At 51.4% G+C, this 21,065-nt stretch overlaps 10 non-coding genes and 2 pseudogenes across 10 annotated transcripts; all 12 read left to right on the top strand.

Annotated features, from left to right (window-relative positions):
• Positions 1–86: 86 nt before the first annotated feature.
• On the top strand, positions 87–205 carry LOC140468807 (5S ribosomal RNA). Its single transcript, XR_011955835.1, has one exon. It is a non-coding gene; the product is annotated as a 5S ribosomal RNA (ribosomal RNA).
• A 1,517-nt stretch (positions 206–1,722) lies between these two features.
• Positions 1,723–1,831, top strand: LOC140472457 (5S ribosomal RNA; annotated as a pseudogene).
• Positions 1,832–4,748: 2,917 nt separating this feature from the next.
• Positions 4,749–4,867, top strand: LOC140468743 (5S ribosomal RNA). The gene has a single exon (XR_011955817.1). It is a non-coding gene; the product is annotated as a 5S ribosomal RNA (ribosomal RNA).
• Positions 4,868–6,384: 1,517 nt separating this feature from the next.
• LOC140468647 (5S ribosomal RNA) lies at positions 6,385–6,503 on the top strand. Its single transcript, XR_011955793.1, has one exon. It is a non-coding gene; the product is annotated as a 5S ribosomal RNA (ribosomal RNA).
• A 1,517-nt stretch (positions 6,504–8,020) lies between these two features.
• On the top strand, positions 8,021–8,129 carry LOC140472448 (5S ribosomal RNA; annotated as a pseudogene).
• A 1,517-nt stretch (positions 8,130–9,646) lies between these two features.
• On the top strand, positions 9,647–9,765 carry LOC140475802 (5S ribosomal RNA). Its single transcript, XR_011960289.1, has one exon. It is a non-coding gene; the product is annotated as a 5S ribosomal RNA (ribosomal RNA).
• Positions 9,766–11,296: 1,531 nt separating this feature from the next.
• Positions 11,297–11,415, top strand: LOC140468591 (5S ribosomal RNA). The gene has a single exon (XR_011955719.1). It is a non-coding gene; the product is annotated as a 5S ribosomal RNA (ribosomal RNA).
• Positions 11,416–12,946: 1,531 nt separating this feature from the next.
• Positions 12,947–13,065, top strand: LOC140468528 (5S ribosomal RNA). Its single transcript, XR_011955680.1, has one exon. It is a non-coding gene; the product is annotated as a 5S ribosomal RNA (ribosomal RNA).
• A 1,531-nt stretch (positions 13,066–14,596) lies between these two features.
• On the top strand, positions 14,597–14,715 carry LOC140468460 (5S ribosomal RNA). Its single transcript, XR_011955655.1, has one exon. It is a non-coding gene; the product is annotated as a 5S ribosomal RNA (ribosomal RNA).
• Positions 14,716–16,246: 1,531 nt separating this feature from the next.
• Positions 16,247–16,365, top strand: LOC140468353 (5S ribosomal RNA). The gene has a single exon (XR_011955637.1). It is a non-coding gene; the product is annotated as a 5S ribosomal RNA (ribosomal RNA).
• A 1,531-nt stretch (positions 16,366–17,896) lies between these two features.
• Positions 17,897–18,015, top strand: LOC140469231 (5S ribosomal RNA). Its single transcript, XR_011956028.1, has one exon. It is a non-coding gene; the product is annotated as a 5S ribosomal RNA (ribosomal RNA).
• A 1,531-nt stretch (positions 18,016–19,546) lies between these two features.
• Positions 19,547–19,665, top strand: LOC140475836 (5S ribosomal RNA). The gene has a single exon (XR_011960322.1). It is a non-coding gene; the product is annotated as a 5S ribosomal RNA (ribosomal RNA).
• Positions 19,666–21,065: the final 1,400 nt, after the last annotated feature.

Genomic DNA, 21,065 nt, shown 5'->3' with positions numbered 1-21,065 from the left:
AAACAAAGGGGATCAAGAGAAAGAGCAGCAAAGAAAATGTGGCTGGCCAGCACGCCTTGAAGTGGGGAGAAAAGGCAGGGGCCAGCGCCTACGGCCATACTAGTCTGAAAACGCCCGATCTCGTCTGATCTCGGAAGCTAAGCAGACTCAGGCCTGGTTAGTACTTGGATGGGAGACCGCCTGGGAATACCAGGTGCAGTAGGCTTTTTCCGCCAGCAGGGGCTGCTCAAGTCACCCCTCTGCACTCGTGTTGGGCCACGCACGCAATGCAGCGACAGGTTATTTTTGCTGCCGCTGTGCCTGGCATCAGGAGACAGGGAGGGGAGGAGAGCGGAGCGCTGCCAAAATCAGCAAGAAAGACGGAAAGAAAGGGATTGGGGCTGCACGCTGTCTGCGGCTGGCAGTCAGGAAAGGAGGACAATAGACAATAGGTGCAGGAGTTGGCCATTCTGCCCTTGGAGCCTGCACCACCATTCAATATGATCATGGCTGATCATCCTTAATCAGTATCCTGTTCCTGCCTTATCTCCATAAGCCTTGATTCCACTATCCTTGAGAGCTCTGTCCAACTCTTTCTTCAATGAATCCAGAGACTGGGCCTCCACTGCCCTCTGGGGCAGAGCATTCCACACAGCCACCACTCTCTGGGTGAAGACGTTTCTCCTCATCTCTGTCCTAAACGGTCTACCCCGTATTTTTAAGCTGTGTCCTCTGTTTCGGCACTCACGTTTCCTGCCGCCAGAGTGTCCAATCCTTTGATAATCTTATATGTCTCAACCAGATCCCCTCTCAGTCTTCTAAACTCAAGGGTACACAAGCCCAGTCGCTCCAGTCTTTCAGTGTAAGGTAATCCCGCCATTCCAGGAATTGACCTCGTCAACCTACGCTGCACTCCCTCAATAGCCAGAATGTCTCTCCTCAAATTTGGAGACCAGAACTGCACACAGTACTCCAGGTGTGGTCTCACCAGGGCCCTGTACACCTGCAGAAGAACCTCTTTGCTTCTGTACTCAATCCCTCTTGTTATGAAGGCCAGCATGCTATTAGCCTTCTTCACTACCTGCTGTACCTGCATGCTTACCTTCATTGAGCGGTGTACAAGAACCCCCAGATCTCTCTGTACTGTCCCTTGACCGAAATTGATTCCATTTAGGTAGTAATCTGCCTTCCTGTTCTTGCCACCAAAGTGGATAAGCATCCATTTATCCACATTAAAGTGCATCTGCCATGCATCTGACCACTCACCTAACTTGTCCAGGTCACCCGGTAATCTCCTAACATCCTCATCACATTTCACCCTGCCACCCAGCTCAGTATCATCAGCAAATTTGCTAATGTTATTGCTAATAGCATCTTCTATATCATGAACATATATTGTAAAAAGCTGCGGTCCCAGTACTGATCCCTGCGGTACCCCACTGGTCACTGCCTGCCATTCCGAAATGGAGGCGTGGAGGAGTGTGGAAGGATGAGAGAATGCAGGCTGCAGCCCTATGAAGCAGGGGGAGGTTTTGCAGTTGGCCTGTGTGGGGATGTGGGAGACGACAGGAGCCTGGTGGGCAAGGGCTAGCTGGAGGGAGGGAGGGAGGGAAGCACGCACGGAGGAGAAAGAGCAAAGAGAAAAGAGAGAAAAAAAAAACAAAGGGGATCAAGAGAAAGAGCAGCAAAGAAAATGTGGCTGGCCAGCACGCCTTGAAGTGGGGAGAAAAGGCAAGGGCCAGCGCCTACGGCCATACTAGTCTGAAAATGTCTGATCTCGGAAGCTAAGCAGACTCAGGCCTGGTTAGTACTTGGATGGGAGACCGCCTGGGAATACCAGGTGCAGTAGGCTTTTTCCGCCAGCAGGGGCTGCTCAAGTCACCCCTCTGCACTCGTGTTGGGCCACGCACGCAATGCAGCGACAGGTTATTTTTGCTGCCGCTGTGCCTGGCATCAGGAGACAGGGAGGGGAGGAGAGCGGAGCGCTGCCAAAATCAGCAAGAAAGACGGAAAGAAAGGGATTGGGGCTGCACGCTGTCTGCGGCTGGCAGTCAGGAAAGGAGGACAATAGACAATAGGTGCAGGAGTTGGCCATTCTGCCCTTGGAGCCTGCACCACCATTCAATATGATCATGGCTGATCATCCTTAATCAGTATCCTGTTCCTGCCTTATCTCCATAAGCCTTGATTCCACTATCCTTGAGAGCTCTGTCCAACTCTTTCTTCAATGAATCCAGAGACTGGGCCTCCACTGCCCTCTGGGGCAGAGCATTCCACACAGCCACCACTCTCTGGGTGAAGACGTTTCTCCTCATCTCTGTCCTAAACGGTCTACCCCGTATTTTTAAGCTGTGTCCTCTGTTTCGGCACTCACGTTTCCTGCCGCCAGAGTGTCCAATCCTTTGATAATCTTATATGTCTCAACCAGATCCCCTCTCAGTCTTCTAAACTCAAGGGTACACAAGCCCAGTCGCTCCAGTCTTTCAGTGTAAGGTAATCCCGCCATTCCAGGAATTGACCTCGTCAACCTACGCTGCACTCCCTCAATAGCCAGAATGTCTCTCCTCAAATTTGGAGACCAGAACTGCACACAGTACTCCAGGTGTGGTCTCACCAGGGCCCTGTACACCTGCAGAAGAACCTCTTTGCTTCTGTACTCAATCCCTCTTGTTATGAAGGCCAGCATGCTATTAGCCTTCTTCACTACCTGCTGTACCTGCATGCTTACCTTCATTGAGCGGTGTACAAGAACCCCCAGATCTCTCTGTACTGTCCCTTGACCGAAATTGATTCCATTTAGGTAGTAATCTGCCTTCCTGTTCTTGCCACCAAAGTGGATAAGCATCCATTTATCCACATTAAAGTGCATCTGCCATGCATCTGACCACTCACCTAACTTGTCCAGGTCACCCGGTAATCTCCTAACATCCTCATCACATTTCACCCTGCCACCCAGCTCAGTATCATCAGCAAATTTGCTAATGTTATTGCTAATAGCATCTTCTATATCATGAACATATATTGTAAAAAGCTGCGGTCCCAGTACTGATCCCTGCGGTACCCCACTGGTCACTGCCTGCCATTCCGAAATGGAGGCGTGGAGGAGTGTGGAAGGATGAGAGAATGCAGGCTGCAGCCCTATGAAGCAGGGGGAGGTCTTGCAGTTGGCCTGTGTGGGGATGTGGGAGACGACAGGAGCCTGGTGGGCAAGGGCTAGCTGGAGGGAGGGAGGGAGGGAAGCACGCACGGAGGAGAAAGAGCAAAGAGAAAAGAGAGAAAAAAAAAACAAAGGGGATCAAGAGAAAGAGCAGCAAAGAAAATGTGGCTGGCCAGCACGCCTTGAAGTGGGGAGAAAAGGCAAGGGCCAGCGCCTACGGCCATACTAGTCTGAAAATCAGCAAGAAAGACGGAAAGAAAGGGATTGGGGCTGCACGCTGTCTGCGGCTGGCAGTCAGGAAAGGAGGACAATAGACAATAGGTGCAGGAGTTGGCCATTCTGCCCTTGGAGCCTGCACCACCATTCAATATGATCATGGCTGATCATCCTTAATCAGTATCCTGTTCCTGCCTTATCTCCATAAGCCTTGATTCCACTATCCTTGAGAGCTCTGTCCAACTCTTTCTTCAATGAATCCAGAGACTGGGCCTCCACTGCCCTCTGGGGCAGAGCATTCCACACAGCCACCACTCTCTGGGTGAAGACGTTTCTCCTCATCTCTGTCCTAAACGGTCTACCCCGTATTTTTAAGCTGTGTCCTCTGTTTCGGCACTCACGTTTCCTGCCGCCAGAGTGTCCAATCCTTTGATAATCTTATATGTCTCAACCAGATCCCCTCTCAGTCTTCTAAACTCAAGGGTACACAAGCCCAGTCGCTCCAGTCTTTCAGTGTAAGGTAATCCCGCCATTCCAGGAATTGACCTCGTCAACCTACGCTGCACTCCCTCAATAGCCAGAATGTCTCTCCTCAAATTTGGAGACCAGAACTGCACACAGTACTCCAGGTGTGGTCTCACCAGGGCCCTGTACACCTGCAGAAGAACCTCTTTGCTTCTGTACTCAATCCCTCTTGTTATGAAGGCCAGCATGCTATTAGCCTTCTTCACTACCTGCTGTACCTGCATGCTTACCTTCATTGAGCGGTGTACAAGAACCCCCAGATCTCTCTGTACTGTCCCTTGACCGAAATTGATTCCATTTAGGTAGTAATCTGCCTTCCTGTTCTTGCCACCAAAGTGGATAAGCATCCATTTATCCACATTAAAGTGCATCTGCCATGCATCTGACCACTCACCTAACTTGTCCAGGTCACCCGGTAATCTCCTAACATCCTCATCACATTTCACCCTGCCACCCAGCTCAGTATCATCAGCAAATTTGCTAATGTTATTGCTAATAGCATCTTCTATATCATGAACATATATTGTAAAAAGCTGCGGTCCCAGTACTGATCCCTGCGGTACCCCACTGGTCACTGCCTGCCATTCCGAAATGGAGGCGTGGAGGAGTGTGGAAGGATGAGAGAATGCAGGCTGCAGCCCTATGAAGCAGGGGGAGGTTTTGCAGTTGGCCTGTGTGGGGATGTGGGAGACGACAGGAGCCTGGTGGGCAAGGGCTAGCTGGAGGGAGGGAGGGAGGGAAGCACGCACGGAGGAGAAAGAGCAAAGAGAAAAGAGAGAAAAAAAAAACAAAGGGGATCAAGAGAAAGAGCAGCAAAGAAAATGTGGCTGGCCAGCACGCCTTGAAGTGGGGAGAAAAGGCAAGGGCCAGCGCCTACGGCCATACTAGTCTGAAAACGCCCGATCTCGTCTGATCTCGGAAGCTAAGCAGACTCAGGCCTGGTTAGTACTTGGATGGGAGACCGCCTGGGAATACCAGGTGCAGTAGGCTTTTTCCGCCAGCAGGGGCTGCTCAAGTCACCCCTCTGCACTCGTGTTGGGCCACGCACGCAATGCAGCGACAGGTTATTTTTGCTGCCGCTGTGCCTGGCATCAGGAGACAGGGAGGGGAGGAGAGCGGAGCGCTGCCAAAATCAGCAAGAAAGACGGAAAGAAAGGGATTGGGGCTGCACGCTGTCTGCGGCTGGCAGTCAGGAAAGGAGGACAATAGACAATAGGTGCAGGAGTTGGCCATTCTGCCCTTGGAGCCTGCACCACCATTCAATATGATCATGGCTGATCATCCTTAATCAGTATCCTGTTCCTGCCTTATCTCCATAAGCCTTGATTCCACTATCCTTGAGAGCTCTGTCCAACTCTTTCTTCAATGAATCCAGAGACTGGGCCTCCACTGCCCTCTGGGGCAGAGCATTCCACACAGCCACCACTCTCTGGGTGAAGACGTTTCTCCTCATCTCTGTCCTAAACGGTCTACCCCGTATTTTTAAGCTGTGTCCTCTGTTTCGGCACTCACGTTTCCTGCCGCCAGAGTGTCCAATCCTTTGATAATCTTATATGTCTCAACCAGATCCCCTCTCAGTCTTCTAAACTCAAGGGTACACAAGCCCAGTCGCTCCAGTCTTTCAGTGTAAGGTAATCCCGCCATTCCAGGAATTGACCTCGTCAACCTACGCTGCACTCCCTCAATAGCCAGAATGTCTCTCCTCAAATTTGGAGACCAGAACTGCACACAGTACTCCAGGTGTGGTCTCACCAGGGCCCTGTACACCTGCAGAAGAACCTCTTTGCTTCTGTACTCAATCCCTCTTGTTATGAAGGCCAGCATGCTATTAGCCTTCTTCACTACCTGCTGTACCTGCATGCTTACCTTCATTGAGCGGTGTACAAGAACCCCCAGATCTCTCTGTACTGTCCCTTGACCGAAATTGATTCCATTTAGGTAGTAATCTGCCTTCCTGTTCTTGCCACCAAAGTGGATAAGCATCCATTTATCCACATTAAAGTGCATCTGCCATGCATCTGACCACTCACCTAACTTGTCCAGGTCACCCGGTAATCTCCTAACATCCTCATCACATTTCACCCTGCCACCCAGCTCAGTATCATCAGCAAATTTGCTAATGTTATTGCTAATAGCATCTTCTATATCATGAACATATATTGTAAAAAGCTGCGGTCCCAGTACTGATCCCTGCGGTACCCCACTGGTCACTGCCTGCCATTCCGAAATGGAGGCGTGGAGGAGTGTGGAAGGATGAGAGAATGCAGGCTGCAGCCCTATGAAGCAGGGGGAGGTTTTGCAGTTGGCCTGTGTGGGGATGTGGGAGACGACAGGAGCCTGGTGGGCAAGGGCTAGCTGGAGGGAGGGAGGGAGGGAAGCACGCACGGAGGAGAAAGAGCAAAGAGAAAAGAGAGAAAAAAAAAACAAAGGGGATCAAGAGAAAGAGCAGCAAAGAAAATGTGGCTGGCCAGCACGCCTTGAAGTGGGGAGAAAAGGCAAGGGCCAGCGCCTACGGCCATACTAGTCTGAAAACGCCCGATCTCGTCTGATCTCGGAAGCTAAGCAGACTCAGGCCTGGTTAGTACTTGGATGGGAGACCGCCTGGGAATACCAGGTGCAGTAGGCTTTTTCCGCCAGCAGGGGCTGCTCAAGTCACCCCTCTGCACTCGTGTTGGGCCACGCACGCAATGCAGCGACAGGTTATTTTTGCTGCCGCTGTGCCTGGCATCAGGAGACAGGGAGGGGAGGAGAGCGGAGCGCTGCCAAAATCAGCAAGAAAGACGGAAAGAAAGGGATTGGGGCTGCACGCTGTCTGCGGCTGGCAGTCAGGAAAGGAGGACAATAGACAATAGGTGCAGGAGTTGGCCATTCTGCCCTTGGAGCCTGCACCACCATTCAATATGATCATGGCTGATCATCCTTAATCAGTATCCTGTTCCTGCCTTATCTCCATAAGCCTTGATTCCACTATCCTTGAGAGCTCTGTCCAACTCTTTCTTCAATGAATCCAGAGACTGGGCCTCCACTGCCCTCTGGGGCAGAGCATTCCACACAGCCACCACTCTCTGGGTGAAGACGTTTCTCCTCATCTCTGTCCTAAACGGTCTACCCCGTATTTTTAAGCTGTGTCCCCTGTTTCGGCACTCACGTTTCCTGCCGCCAGAGTGTCCAATCCTTTGATAATCTTATATGTCTCAACCAGATCCCCTCTCAGTCTTCTAAACTCAAGGGTACACAAGCCCAGTCGCTCCAGTCTTTCAGTGTAAGGTAATCCCGCCATTCCAGGAATTGACCTCGTCAACCTACGCTGCACTCCCTCAATAGCCAGAATGTCTCTCCTCAAATTTGGAGACCAGAACTGCACACAGTACTCCAGGTGTGGTCTCACCAGGGCCCTGTACACCTGCAGAAGAACCTCTTTGCTTCTGTACTCAATCCCTCTTGTTATGAAGGCCAGCATGCTATTAGCCTTCTTCACTACCTGCTGTACCTGCATGCTTACCTTCATTGAGCGGTGTACAAGAACCCCCAGATCTCTCTGTACTGTCCCTTGACCGAAATTGATTCCATTTAGGTAGTAATCTGCCTTCCTGTTCTTGCCACCAAAGTGGATAAGCATCCATTTATCCACATTAAAGTGCATCTGCCATGCATCTGACCACTCACCTAACTTGTCCAGGTCACCCGGTAATCTCCTAACATCCTCATCACATTTCACCCTGCCACCCAGCTCAGTATCATCAGCAAATTTGCTAATGTTATTGCTAATAGCATCTTCTATATCATGAACATATATTGTAAAAAGCTGCGGTCCCAGTACTGATCCCTGCGGTACCCCACTGGTCACTGCCTGCCATTCCGAAATGGAGGCGTGGAGGAGTGTGGAAGGATGAGAGAATGCAGGCTGCAGCCCTATGAAGCAGGGGGAGGTTTTGCAGTTGGCCTGTGTGGGGATGTGGGAGACGACAGGAGCCTGGTGGGCAAGGGCTAGCTGGAGGGAGGGAGGGAGGGAAGCACGCACGGAGGAGAAAGAGCAAAGAGAAAAGAGAGAAAAAAAAAACAAAGGGGATCAAGAGAAAGAGCAGCAAAGAAAATGTGGCTGGCCAGCACGCCTTGAAGTGGGGAGAAAAGGCAAGGGCCAGCGCCTACGGCCATACTAGTCTGAAAATGTCTGATCTCGGAAGCTAAGCAGACTCAGGCCTGGTTAGTACTTGGATGGGAGACCGCCTGGGAATACCAGGTGCAGTAGGCTTTTTCCGCCAGCAGGGGCTGCTCAAGTCACCCCTCTGCACTCGTGTTGGGCCACGCACGCAATGCAGCGACAGGTTATTTTTGCTGCCGCTGTGCCTGGCATCAGGAGACAGGGAGGGGAGGAGAGCGGAGCGCTGCCAAAATCAGCAAGAAAGACGGAAAGAAAGGGATTGGGGCTGCACGCTGTCTGCGGCTGGCAGTCAGGAAAGGAGGACAATAGACAATAGGTGCAGGAGTTGGCCATTCTGCCCTTGGAGCCTGCACCACCATTCAATATGATCATGGCTGATCATCCTTAATCAGTATCCTGTTCCTGCCTTATCTCCATAAGCCTTGATTCCACTATCCTTGAGAGCTCTGTCCAACTCTTTCTTCAATGAATCCAGAGACTGGGCCTCCACTGCCCTCTGGGGCAGAGCATTCCACACAGCCACCACTCTCTGGGTGAAGACGTTTCTCCTCATCTCTGTCCTAAACGGTCTACCCCGTATTTTTAAGCTGTGTCCTCTGTTTCGGCACTCACGTTTCCTGCCGCCAGAGTGTCCAATCCTTTGATAATCTTATATGTCTCAACCAGATCCCCTCTCAGTCTTCTAAACTCAAGGGTACACAAGCCCAGTCGCTCCAGTCTTTCAGTGTAAGGTAATCCCGCCATTCCAGGAATTGACCTCGTCAACCTACGCTGCACTCCCTCAATAGCCAGAATGTCTCTCCTCAAATTTGGAGACCAGAACTGCACACAGTACTCCAGGTGTGGTCTCACCAGGGCCCTGTACACCTGCAGAAGAACCTCTTTGCTTCTGTACTCAATCCCTCTTGTTATGAAGGCCAGCATGCTATTAGCCTTCTTCACTACCTGCTGTACCTGCATGCTTACCTTCATTGAGCGGTGTACAAGAACCCCCAGATCTCTCTGTACTGTCCCTTGACCGAAATTGATTCCATTTAGGTAGTAATCTGCCTTCCTGTTCTTGCCACCAAAGTGGATAAGCATCCATTTATCCACATTAAAGTGCATCTGCCATGCATCTGACCACTCACCTAACTTGTCCAGGTCACCCGGTAATCTCCTAACATCCTCATCACATTTCACCCTGCCACCCAGCTCAGTATCATCAGCAAATTTGCTAATGTTATTGCTAATAGCATCTTCTATATCATGAACATATATTGTAAAAAGCTGCGGTCCCAGTACTGATCCCTGCGGTACCCCACTGGTCACTGCCTGCCATTCCGAAATGGAGGCGTGGAGGAGTGTGGAAGGATGAGAGAATGCAGGCTGCAGCCCTATGAAGCAGGGGGAGGTTTTGCAGTTGGCCTGTGTGGGGATGTGGGAGACGACAGGAGCCTGGTGGGCAAGGGCTAGCTGGAGGGAGGGAGGGAGGGAAGCACGCACGGAGGAGAAAGAGCAAAGAGAAAAGAGAGAAAAAAAAAACAAAGGGGATCAAGAGAAAGAGCAGCAAAGAAAATGTGGCTGGCCAGCACGCCTTGAAGTGGGGAGAAAAGGCAAGGGCCAGCGCCTACGGCCATACTAGTCTGAAAGCGCCCGATCTCGTCTGATCTCGGAAGCTAAGCAGACTCAGGCCTGGTTAGTACTTGGATGGGAGACCGCCTGGGAATACCAGGTGCAGTAGGCTTTTTCCGCCAGCAGGGGCTGCTCAAGTCACCCCTCTGCACTCGTGTTGGGCCACGCACGCAATGCAGCGACAGGTTATTTTTGCTGCCGCTGTGCCTGGCATCAGTCTCCTGCAGGCAGGAGACAGGGAGGGGAGGAGAGCGGAGCGCTGCCAAAATCAGCAAGAAAGAGGGAAAGAAAGGGATTGGGGCTGCACGCTGTCTGCGGCTGGCAGTCAGGAAAGGAGGACAATAGACAATAGGTGCAGGAGTTGGCCATTCTGCCCTTGGAGCCTGCACCACCATTCAATATGATCATGGCTGATCATCCTTAATCAGTATCCTGTTCCTGCCTTATCTCCATAAGCCTTGATTCCACTATCCTTGAGAGCTCTGTCCAACTCTTTCTTCAATGAATCCAGAGACTGGGCCTCCACTGCCCTCTGGGGCAGAGCATTCCACACAGCCACCACTCTCTGGGTGAAGACGTTTCTCCTCATCTCTGTCCTAAACGGTCTACCCTGTATTTTTAAGCTGTGTCCCCTGTTTCGGCACTCACGTTTCCTGCCGCCAGAGTGTCCAATCCTTTGATAATCTTATATGTCTCAACCAGATCCCCTCTCAGTCTTCTAAACTCAAGGGTACACAAGCCCAGTCGCTCCAGTCTTTCAGTGTAAGGTAATCCCGCCATTCCAGGAATTGACCTCGTCAACCTACGCTGCACTCCCTCAATAGCCAGAATGTCTCTCCTCAAATTTGGAGACCAGAACTGCACACAGTACTCCAGGTGTGGTCTCACCAGGGCCCTGTACACCTGCAGAAGAACCTCTTTGCTTCTGTACTCAATCCCTCTTGTTATGAAGGCCAGCATGCTATTAGCCTTCTTCACTACCTGCTGTACCTGCATGCTTACCTTCATTGAGCGGTGTACAAGAACCCCCAGATCTCTCTGTACTGTCCCTTGACCGAAATTGATTCCATTTAGGTAGTAATCTGCCTTCCTGTTCTTGCCACCAAAGTGGATAAGCATCCATTTATCCACATTAAAGTGCATCTGCCATGCATCTGACCACTCACCTAACTTGTCCAGGTCACCCGGTAATCTCCTAACATCCTCATCACATTTCACCCTGCCACCCAGCTCAGTATCATCAGCAAATTTGCTAATGTTATTGCTAATAGCATCTTCTATATCATGAACATATATTGTAAAAAGCTGCGGTCCCAGTACTGATCCCTGCGGTACCCCACTGGTCACTGCCTGCCATTCCGAAATGGAGGCGTGGAGGAGTGTGGAAGGATGAGAGAATGCAGGCTGCAGCCCTATGAAGCAGGGGGAGGTTTTGCAGTTGGCCTGTGTGGGGATGTGGGAGACGACAGGAGCCTGGTGGGCAAGGGCTAGCTGGAGGGAGGGAGGGAGGGAAGCACGCACGGAGGAGAAAGAGCAAAGAGAAAAGAGAGAAAAAAAAAACAAAGGGGATCAAGAGAAAGAGCAGCAAAGAAAATGTGGCTGGCCAGCACGCCTTGAAGTGGGGAGAAAAGGCAAGGGCCAGCGCCTACGGCCATACTAGTCTGAAAACGCCCGATCTCGTCTGATCTCGGAAGCTAAGCAGACTCAGGCCTGGTTAGTACTTGGATGGGAGACCGCCTGGGAATACCAGGTGCAGTAGGCTTTTTCCGCCAGCAGGGGCTGCTCAAGTCACCCCTCTGCACTCGTGTTGGGCCACGCACGCAATGCAGCGACAGGTTATTTTTGCTGCCGCTGTGCCTGGCATCAGTCTCCTGCAGGCAGGAGACAGGGAGGGGAGGAGAGCGGAGCGCTGCCAAAATCAGCAAGAAAGAGGGAAAGAAAGGGATTGGGGCTGCACGCTGTCTGCGGCTGGCAGTCAGGAAAGGAGGACAATAGACAATAGGTGCAGGAGTTGGCCATTCTGCCCTTGGAGCCTGCACCACCATTCAATATGATCATGGCTGATCATCCTTAATCAGTATCCTGTTCCTGCCTTATCTCCATAAGCCTTGATTCCACTATCCTTGAGAGCTCTGTCCAACTCTTTCTTCAATGAATCCAGAGACTGGGCCTCCACTGCCCTCTGGGGCAGAGCATTCCACACAGCCACCACTCTCTGGGTGAAGACGTTTCTCCTCATCTCTGTCCTAAACGGTCTACCCTGTATTTTTAAGCTGTGTCCTCTGTTTCGGCACTCACGTTTCCTGCCGCCAGAGTGTCCAATCCTTTGATAATCTTATATGTCTCAACCAGATCCCCTCTCAGTCTTCTAAACTCAAGGGTACACAAGCCCAGTCGCTCCAGTCTTTCAGTGTAAGGTAATCCCGCCATTCCAGGAATTGACCTCGTCAACCTACGCTGCACTCCCTCAATAGCCAGAATGTCTCTCCTCAAATTTGGAGACCAGAACTGCACACAGTACTCCAGGTGTGGTCTCACCAGGGCCCTGTACACCTGCAGAAGAACCTCTTTGCTTCTGTACTCAATCCCTCTTGTTATGAAGGCCAGCATGCTATTAGCCTTCTTCACTACCTGCTGTACCTGCATGCTTACCTTCATTGAGCGGTGTACAAGAACCCCCAGATCTCTCTGTACTGTCCCTTGACCGAAATTGATTCCATTTAGGTAGTAATCTGCCTTCCTGTTCTTGCCACCAAAGTGGATAAGCATCCATTTATCCACATTAAAGTGCATCTGCCATGCATCTGACCACTCACCTAACTTGTCCAGGTCACCCGGTAATCTCCTAACATCCTCATCACATTTCACCCTGCCACCCAGCTCAGTATCATCAGCAAATTTGCTAATGTTATTGCTAATAGCATCTTCTATATCATGAACATATATTGTAAAAAGCTGCGGTCCCAGTACTGATCCCTGCGGTACCCCACTGGTCACTGCCTGCCATTCCGAAATGGAGGCGTGGAGGAGTGTGGAAGGATGAGAGAATGCAGGCTGCAGCCCTATGAAGCAGGGGGAGGTTTTGCAGTTGGCCTGTGTGGGGATGTGGGAGACGACAGGAGCCTGGTGGGCAAGGGCTAGCTGGAGGGAGGGAGGGAGGGAAGCACGCACGGAGGAGAAAGAGCAAAGAGAAAAGAGAGAAAAAAAAAACAAAGGGGATCAAGAGAAAGAGCAGCAAAGAAAATGTGGCTGGCCAGCACGCCTTGAAGTGGGGAGAAAAGGCAAGGGCCAGCGCCTACGGCCATACTAGTCTGAAAACGCCCGATCTCGTCTGATCTCGGAAGCTAAGCAGACTCAGGCCTGGTTAGTACTTGGATGGGAGACCGCCTGGGAATACCAGGTGCAGTAGGCTTTTTCCGCCAGCAGGGGCTGCTCAAGTCACCCCTCTGCACTCGTGTTGGGCCACGCACGCAATGCAGCGACAGGTTATTTTTGCTGCCGCTGTGCCTGGCATCAGTCTCCTGCAGGCAGGAGACAGGGAGGGGAGGAGAGCGGAGCGCTGCCAAAATCAGCAAGAAAGACGGAAAGAAAGGGATTGGGGCTGCACGCTGTCTGCGGCTGGCAGTCAGGAAAGGAGGACAATAGACAATAGGTGCAGGAGTTGGCCATTCTGCCCTTGGAGCCTGCACCACCATTCAATATGATCATGGCTGATCATCCTTAATCAGTATCCTGTTCCTGCCTTATCTCCATAAGCCTTGATTCCACTATCCTTGAGAGCTCTGTCCAACTCTTTCTTCAATGAATCCAGAGACTGGGCCTCCACTGCCCTCTGGGGCAGAGCATTCCACACAGCCACCACTCTCTGGGTGAAGACGTTTCTCCTCATCTCTGTCCTAAACGGTCTACCCCGTATTTTTAAGCTGTGTCCCCTGTTTCGGCACTCACGTTTCCTGCCGCCAGAGTGTCCAATCCTTTGATAATCTTATATGTCTCAACCAGATCCCCTCTCAGTCTTCTAAACTCAAGGGTACACAAGCCCAGTCGCTCCAGTCTTTCAGTGTAAGGTAATCCCGCCATTCCAGGAATTGACCTCGTCAACCTACGCTGCACTCCCTCAATAGCCAGAATGTCTCTCCTCAAATTTGGAGACCAGAACTGCACACAGTACTCCAGGTGTGGTCTCACCAGGGCCCTGTACACCTGCAGAAGAACCTCTTTGCTTCTGTACTCAATCCCTCTTGTTATGAAGGCCAGCATGCTATTAGCCTTCTTCACTACCTGCTGTACCTGCATGCTTACCTTCATTGAGCGGTGTACAAGAACCCCCAGATCTCTCTGTACTGTCCCTTGACCGAAATTGATTCCATTTAGGTAGTAATCTGCCTTCCTGTTCTTGCCACCAAAGTGGATAAGCATCCATTTATCCACATTAAAGTGCATCTGCCATGCATCTGACCACTCACCTAACTTGTCCAGGTCACCCGGTAATCTCCTAACATCCTCATCACATTTCACCCTGCCACCCAGCTCAGTATCATCAGCAAATTTGCTAATGTTATTGCTAATAGCATCTTCTATATCATGAACATATATTGTAAAAAGCTGCGGTCCCAGTACTGATCCCTGCGGTACCCCACTGGTCACTGCCTGCCATTCCGAAATGGAGGCGTGGAGGAGTGTGGAAGGATGAGAGAATGCAGGCTGCAGCCCTATGAAGCAGGGGGAGGTTTTGCAGTTGGCCTGTGTGGGGATGTGGGAGACGACAGGAGCCTGGTGGGCAAGGGCTAGCTGGAGGGAGGGAGGGAGGGAAGCACGCACGGAGGAGAAAGAGCAAAGAGAAAAGAGAGAAAAAAAAAACAAAGGGGATCAAGAGAAAGAGCAGCAAAGAAAATGTGGCTGGCCAGCACGCCTTGAAGTGGGGAGAAAAGGCAAGGGCCAGCGCCTACGGCCATACTAGTCTGAAAACGCCCGATCTCGTCTGATCTCGGAAGCTAAGCAGACTCAGGCCTGGTTAGTACTTGGATGGGAGACCGCCTGGGAATACCAGGTGCAGTAGGCTTTTTCCGCCAGCAGGGGCTGCTCAAGTCACCCCTCTGCACTCGTGTTGGGCCACGCACGCAATGCAGCGACAGGTTATTTTTGCTGCCGCTGTGCCTGGCATCAGTCTCCTGCAGGCAGGAGACAGGGAGGGGAGGAGAGCGGAGCGCTGCCAAAATCAGCAAGAAAGAGGGAAAGAAAGGGATTGGGGCTGCACGCTGTCTGCGGCTGGCAGTCAGGAAAGGAGGACAATAGACAATAGGTGCAGGAGTTGGCCATTCTGCCCTTGGAGCCTGCACCACCATTCAGTATGATCATGGCTGATCATCCTTAATCAGTATCCTGTTCCTGCCTTATCTCCATAAGCCTTGATTCCACTATCCTTGAGAGCTCTGTCCAACTCTTTCTTCAATGAATCCAGAGACTGGGCCTCCACTGCCCTCTGGGGCAGAGCATTCCACACAGCCACCACTCTCTGGGTGAAGACGTTTCTCCTCATCTCTGTCCTAAACGGTCTACCCCGTATTTTTAAGCTGTGTCCCCTGTTTCGGCACTCACGTTTCCTGCCGCCAGAGTGTCCAATCCTTTGATAATCTTATATGTCTCAACCAGATCCCCTCTCAGTCTTCTAAACTCAAGGGTACACAAGCCCAGTCGCTCCAGTCTTTCAGTGTAAGGTAATCCCGCCATTCCAGGAATTGACCTCGTCAACCTACGCTGCACTCCCTCAATAGCCAGAATGTCTCTCCTCAAATTTGGAGACCAGAACTGCACACAGTACTCCAGGTGTGGTCTCACCAGGGCCCTGTACACCTGCAGAAGAACCTCTTTGCTTCTGTACTCAATCCCTCTTGTTATGAAGGCCAGCATGCTATTAGCCTTCTTCACTACCTGCTGTACCTGCATGCTTACCTTCATTGAGCGGTGTACAAGAACCCCCAGATCTCTCTGTACTGTCCCTTGACCGAAATTGATTCCATTTAGGTAGTAATCTGCCTTCCTGTTCTTGCCACCAAAGTGGATAAGCATCCATTTATCCACATTAAAGTGCATCTGCCATGCATCTGACCACTCACCTAACTTGTCCAGGTCACCCGGTAATCTCCTAACATCCTCATCACATTTCACCCTGCCACCCAGCTCAGTATCATCAGCAAATTTGCTAATGTTATTGCTAATAGCATCTTCTATATCATGAACATATATTGTAAAAAGCTGCGGTCCCAGTACTGATCCCTGCGGTACCCCACTGGTCACTGCCTGCCATTCCGAAATGGAGGCGTGGAGGAGTGTGGAAGGATGAGAGAATGCAGGCTGCAGCCCTATGAAGCAGGGGGAGGTTTTGCAGTTGGCCTGTGTGGGGATGTGGGAGACGACAGGAGCCTGGTGGGCAAGGGCTAGCTGGAGGGAGGGAGGGAGGGAAGCACGCACGGAGGAGAAAGAGCAAAGAGAAAAGAGAGAAAAAAAAAACAAAGGGGATCAAAAGAAAGAGCAGCAAAGAAAATGTGGCTGGCCAGCACGCCTTGAAGTGGGGAGAAAAGGCAAGGGCCAGCGCCTACGGCCATACTAGTCTGAAAACGCCCGATCTCGTCTGATCTCGGAAGCTAAGCAGACTCAGGCCTGGTTAGTACTTGGATGGGAGACCGCCTGGGAATACCAGGTGCAGTAGGCTTTTTCCGCCAGCAGGGGCTGCTCAAGTCACCCCTCTGCACTCGTGTTGGGCCACGCACGCAATGCAGCGACAGGTTATTTTTGCTGCCGCTGTGCCTGGCATCAGTCTCCTGCAGGCAGGAGACAGGGAGGGGAGGAGAGCGGAGCGCTGCCAAAATCAGCAAGAAAGACGGAAAGAAAGGGATTGGGGCTGCACGCTGTCTGCGGCTGGCAGTCAGGAAAGGAGGACAATAGACAATAGGTGCAGGAGTTGGCCATTCTGCCCTTGGAGCCTGCACCACCATTCAATATGATCATGGCTGATCATCCTTAATCAGTATCCTGTTCCTGCCTTATCTCCATAAGCCTTGATTCCACTATCCTTGAGAGCTCTGTCCAACTCTTTCTTCAATGAATCCAGAGACTGGGCCTCCACTGCCCTCTGGGGCAGAGCATTCCACACAGCCACCACTCTCTGGGTGAAGACGTTTCTCCTCATCTCTGTCCTAAACGGTCTACCCCGTATTTTTAAGCTGTGTCCCCTGTTTCGGCACTCACGTTTCCTGCCGCCAGAGTGTCCAATCCTTTGATAATCTTATATGTCTCAACCAGATCCCCTCTCAGTCTTCTAAACTCAAGGGTACACAAGCCCAGTCGCTCCAGTCTTTCAGTGTAAGGTAATCCCGCCATTCCAGGAATTGACCTCGTCAACCTACGCTGCACTCCCTCAATAGCCAGAATGTCTCTCCTCAAATTTGGAGACCAGAACTGCACACAGTACTCCAGGTGTGGTCTCACCAGGGCCCTGTACACCTGCAGAAGAACCTCTTTGCTTCTGTACTCAATCCCTCTTGTTATGAAGGCCAGCATGCTATTAGCCTTCTTCACTACCTGCTGTACCTGCATGCTTACCTTCATTGAGCGGTGTACAAGAACCCCCAGATCTCTCTGTACTGTCCCTTGACCGAAATTGATTCCATTTAGGTAGTAATCTGCCTTCCTGTTCTTGCCACCAAAGTGGATAAGCATCCATTTATCCACATTAAAGTGCATCTGCCATGCATCTGACCACTCACCTAACTTGTCCAGGTCACCCGGTAATCTCCTAACATCCTCATCACATTTCACCCTGCCACCCAGCTCAGTATCATCAGCAAATTTGCTAATGTTATTGCTAATAGCATCTTCTATATCATGAACATATATTGTAAAAAGCTGCGGTCCCAGTACTGATCCCTGCGGTACCCCACTGGTCACTGCCTGCCATTCCGAAATGGAGGCGTGGAGGAGTGTGGAAGGATGAGAGAATGCAGGCTGCAGCCCTATGAAGCAGGGGGAGGTTTTGCAGTTGGCCTGTGTGGGGATGTGGGAGACGACAGGAGCCTGGTGGGCAAGGGCTAGCTGGAGGGAGGGAGGGAGGGAAGCACGCACGGAGGAGAAAGAGCAAAGAGAAAAGAGAGAAAAAAAAAACAAAGGGGATCAAGAGAAAGAGCAGCAAAGAAAATGTGGCTGGCCAGCACGCCTTGAAGTGGGGAGAAAAGGCAAGGGCCAGCGCCTACGGCCATACTAGTCTGAAAACGCCCGATCTCGTCTGATCGCGGAAGCTAAGCAGACTCAGGCCTGGTTAGTACTTGGATGGGAGACCGCCTGGGAATACCAGGTGCAGTAGGCTTTTTCCGCCAGCAGGGGCTGCTCAAGTCACCCCTCTGCACTCGTGTTGGGCCACGCACGCAATGCAGCGACAGGTTATTTTTGCTGCCGCTGTGCCTGGCATCAGTCTCCTGCAGGCAGGAGACAGGGAGGGGAGGAGAGCGGAGCGCTGCCAAAATCAGCAAGAAAGAGGGAAAGAAAGGGATTGGGGCTGCACGCTGTCTGCGGCTGGCAGTCAGGAAAGGAGGACAATAGACAATAGGTGCAGGAGTTGGCCATTCTGCCCTTGGAGCCTGCACCACCATTCAGTATGATCATGGCTGATCATCCTTAATCAGTATCCTGTTCCTGCCTTATCTCCATAAGCCTTGATTCCACTATCCTTGAGAGCTCTGTCCAACTCTTTCTTCAATGAATCCAGAGACTGGGCCTCCACTGCCCTCTGGGGCAGAGCATTCCACACAGCCACCACTCTCTGGGTGAAGACGTTTCTCCTCATCTCTGTCCTAAACGGTCTACCCCGTATTTTTAAGCTGTGTCCCCTGTTTCGGCACTCACGTTTCCTGCCGCCAGAGTGTCCAATCCTTTGATAATCTTATATGTCTCAACCAGATCCCCTCTCAGTCTTCTAAACTCAAGGGTACACAAGCCCAGTCGCTCCAGTCTTTCAGTGTAAGGTAATCCCGCCATTCCAGGAATTGACCTCGTCAACCTACGCTGCACTCCCTCAATAGCCAGAATGTCTCTCCTCAAATTTGGAGACCAGAACTGCACACAGTACTCCAGGTGTGGTCTCACCAGGGCCCTGTACACCTGCAGAAGAACCTCTTTGCTTCTGTACTCAATCCCTCTTGTTATGAAGGCCAGCATGCTATTAGCCTTCTTCACTACCTGCTGTACCTGCATGCTTACCTTCATTGAGCGGTGTACAAGAACCCCCAGATCTCTCTGTACTGTCCCTTGACCGAAATTGATTCCATTTAGGTAGTAATCTGCCTTCCTGTTCTTGCCACCAAAGTGGATAAGCATCCATTTATCCACATTAAAGTGCATCTGCCATGCATCTGACCACTCACCTAACTTGTCCAGGTCACCCGGTAATCTCCTAACATCCTCATCACATTTCACCCTGCCACCCAGCTCAGTATCATCAGCAAATTTGCTAATGTTATTGCTAATAGCATCTTCTATATCATGAACATATATTGTAAAAAGCTGCGGTCCCAGTACTGATCCCTGCGGTACCCCACTGGTCACTGCCTGCCATTCCGAAATGGAGGCGTGGAGGAGTGTGGAAGGATGAGAGAATGCAGGCTGCAGCCCTATGAAGCAGGGGGAGGTTTTGCAGTTGGCCTGTGTGGGGATGTGGGAGACGACAGGAGCCTGGTGGGCAAGGGCTAGCTGGAGGGAGGGAGGGAGGGAAGCACGCACGGAGGAGAAAGAGCAAAGAGAAAAGAGAGAAAAAAAAAACAAAGGGGATCAAGAGAAAGAGCAGCAAAGAAAATGTGGCTGGCCAGCACGCCTTGAAGTGGGGAGAAAAGGCAAGGGCCAGCGCCTACGGCCATACTAGTCTGAAAACGCCCGATCTCCTCTGATCTCGGAAGCTAAGCAGACTCAGGCCTGGTTAGTACTTGGATGGGAGACCGCCTGGGAATACCAGGTGCAGTAGGCTTTTTCCGCCAGCAGGGGCTGCTCAAGTCACCCCTCTGCACTCGTGTTGGGCCACGCACGCAATGCAGCGACAGGTTATTTTTGCTGCCGCTGTGCCTGGCATCAGTCTCCTGCAGGCAGGAGACAGGGAGGGGAGGAGAGCGGAGCGCTGCCAAAATCAGCAAGAAAGAGGGAAAGAAAGGGATTGGGGCTGCACGCTGTCTGCGGCTGGCAGTCAGGAAAGGAGGACAATAGACAATAGGTGCAGGAGTTGGCCATTCTGCCCTTGGAGCCTGCACCACCATTCAATATGATCATGGCTGATCATCCTTAATCAGTATCCTGTTCCTGCCTTATCTCCATAAGCCTTGATTCCACTATCCTTGAGAGCTCTGTCCAACTCTTTCTTCAATGAATCCAGAGACTGGGCCTCCACTGCCCTCTGGGGCAGAGCATTCCACACAGCCACCACTCTCTGGGTGAAGACGTTTCTCCTCATCTCTGTCCTAAACGGTCTACCCCGTATTTTTAAGCTGTGTCCCCTGTTTCGGCACTCACGTTTCCTGCCGCCAGAGTGTCCAATCCTTTGATAATCTTATATGTCTCAACCAGATCCCCTCTCAGTCTTCTAAACTCAAGGGTACACAAGCCCAGTCGCTCCAGTCTTTCAGTGTAAGGTAATCCCGCCATTCCAGGAATTGACCTCGTCAACCTACGCTGCACTCCCTCAATAGCCAGAATGTCTCTCCTCAAATTTGGAGACCAGAACTGCACACAGTACTCCAGGTGTGGTCTCACCAGGGCCCTGTACACCTGCAGAAGAACCTCTTTGCTTCTGTACTCAATCCCTCTTGTTATGAAGGCCAGCATGCTATTAGCCTTCTTCACTACCTGCTGTACCTGCATGCTTACCTTCATTGAGCGGTGTACAAGAACCCCCAGATCTCTCTGTACTGTCCCTTGACCGAAATTGATTCCATTTAGGTAGTAATCTGCCTTCCTGTTCTTGCCACCAAAGTGGATAAGCATCCATTTATCCACATTAAAGTGCATCTGCCATGCATCTGACCACTCACCTAACTTGTCCAGGTCACCCGGTAATCTCCTAACATCCTCATCACATTTCACCCTGCCACCCAGCTCAGTATCATCAGCAAATTTGCTAATGTTATTGCTAATAGCATCTTCTATATCATGAACATATATTGTAAAAAGCTGCGGTCCCAGTACTGATCCCTGCGGTACCCCACTGGTCACTGCCTGCCATTCCGAAATGGAGGCGTGGAGGAGTGTGGAAGGATGAGAGAATGCAGGCTGCAGCCCTATGAAGCAGGGGGAGGTTTTGCAGTTGGCCTGTGTGGGGATGTGGGAGACGACAGGAGCCTGGTGGGCAAGGGCTAGCTGGAGGGAGGGAGGGAGGGA

Source organism: Chiloscyllium punctatum, chromosome 3 (genome assembly GCF_047496795.1).
Source record: "Chiloscyllium punctatum isolate Juve2018m chromosome 3, sChiPun1.3, whole genome shotgun sequence".
Classification (NCBI taxonomy): domain Eukaryota; kingdom Metazoa; phylum Chordata; class Chondrichthyes; order Orectolobiformes; family Hemiscylliidae; genus Chiloscyllium; species Chiloscyllium punctatum.
Note: the sequence above shows the minus strand (reverse complement) of the source record. Positions and strands in the feature narration are given on the sequence as shown.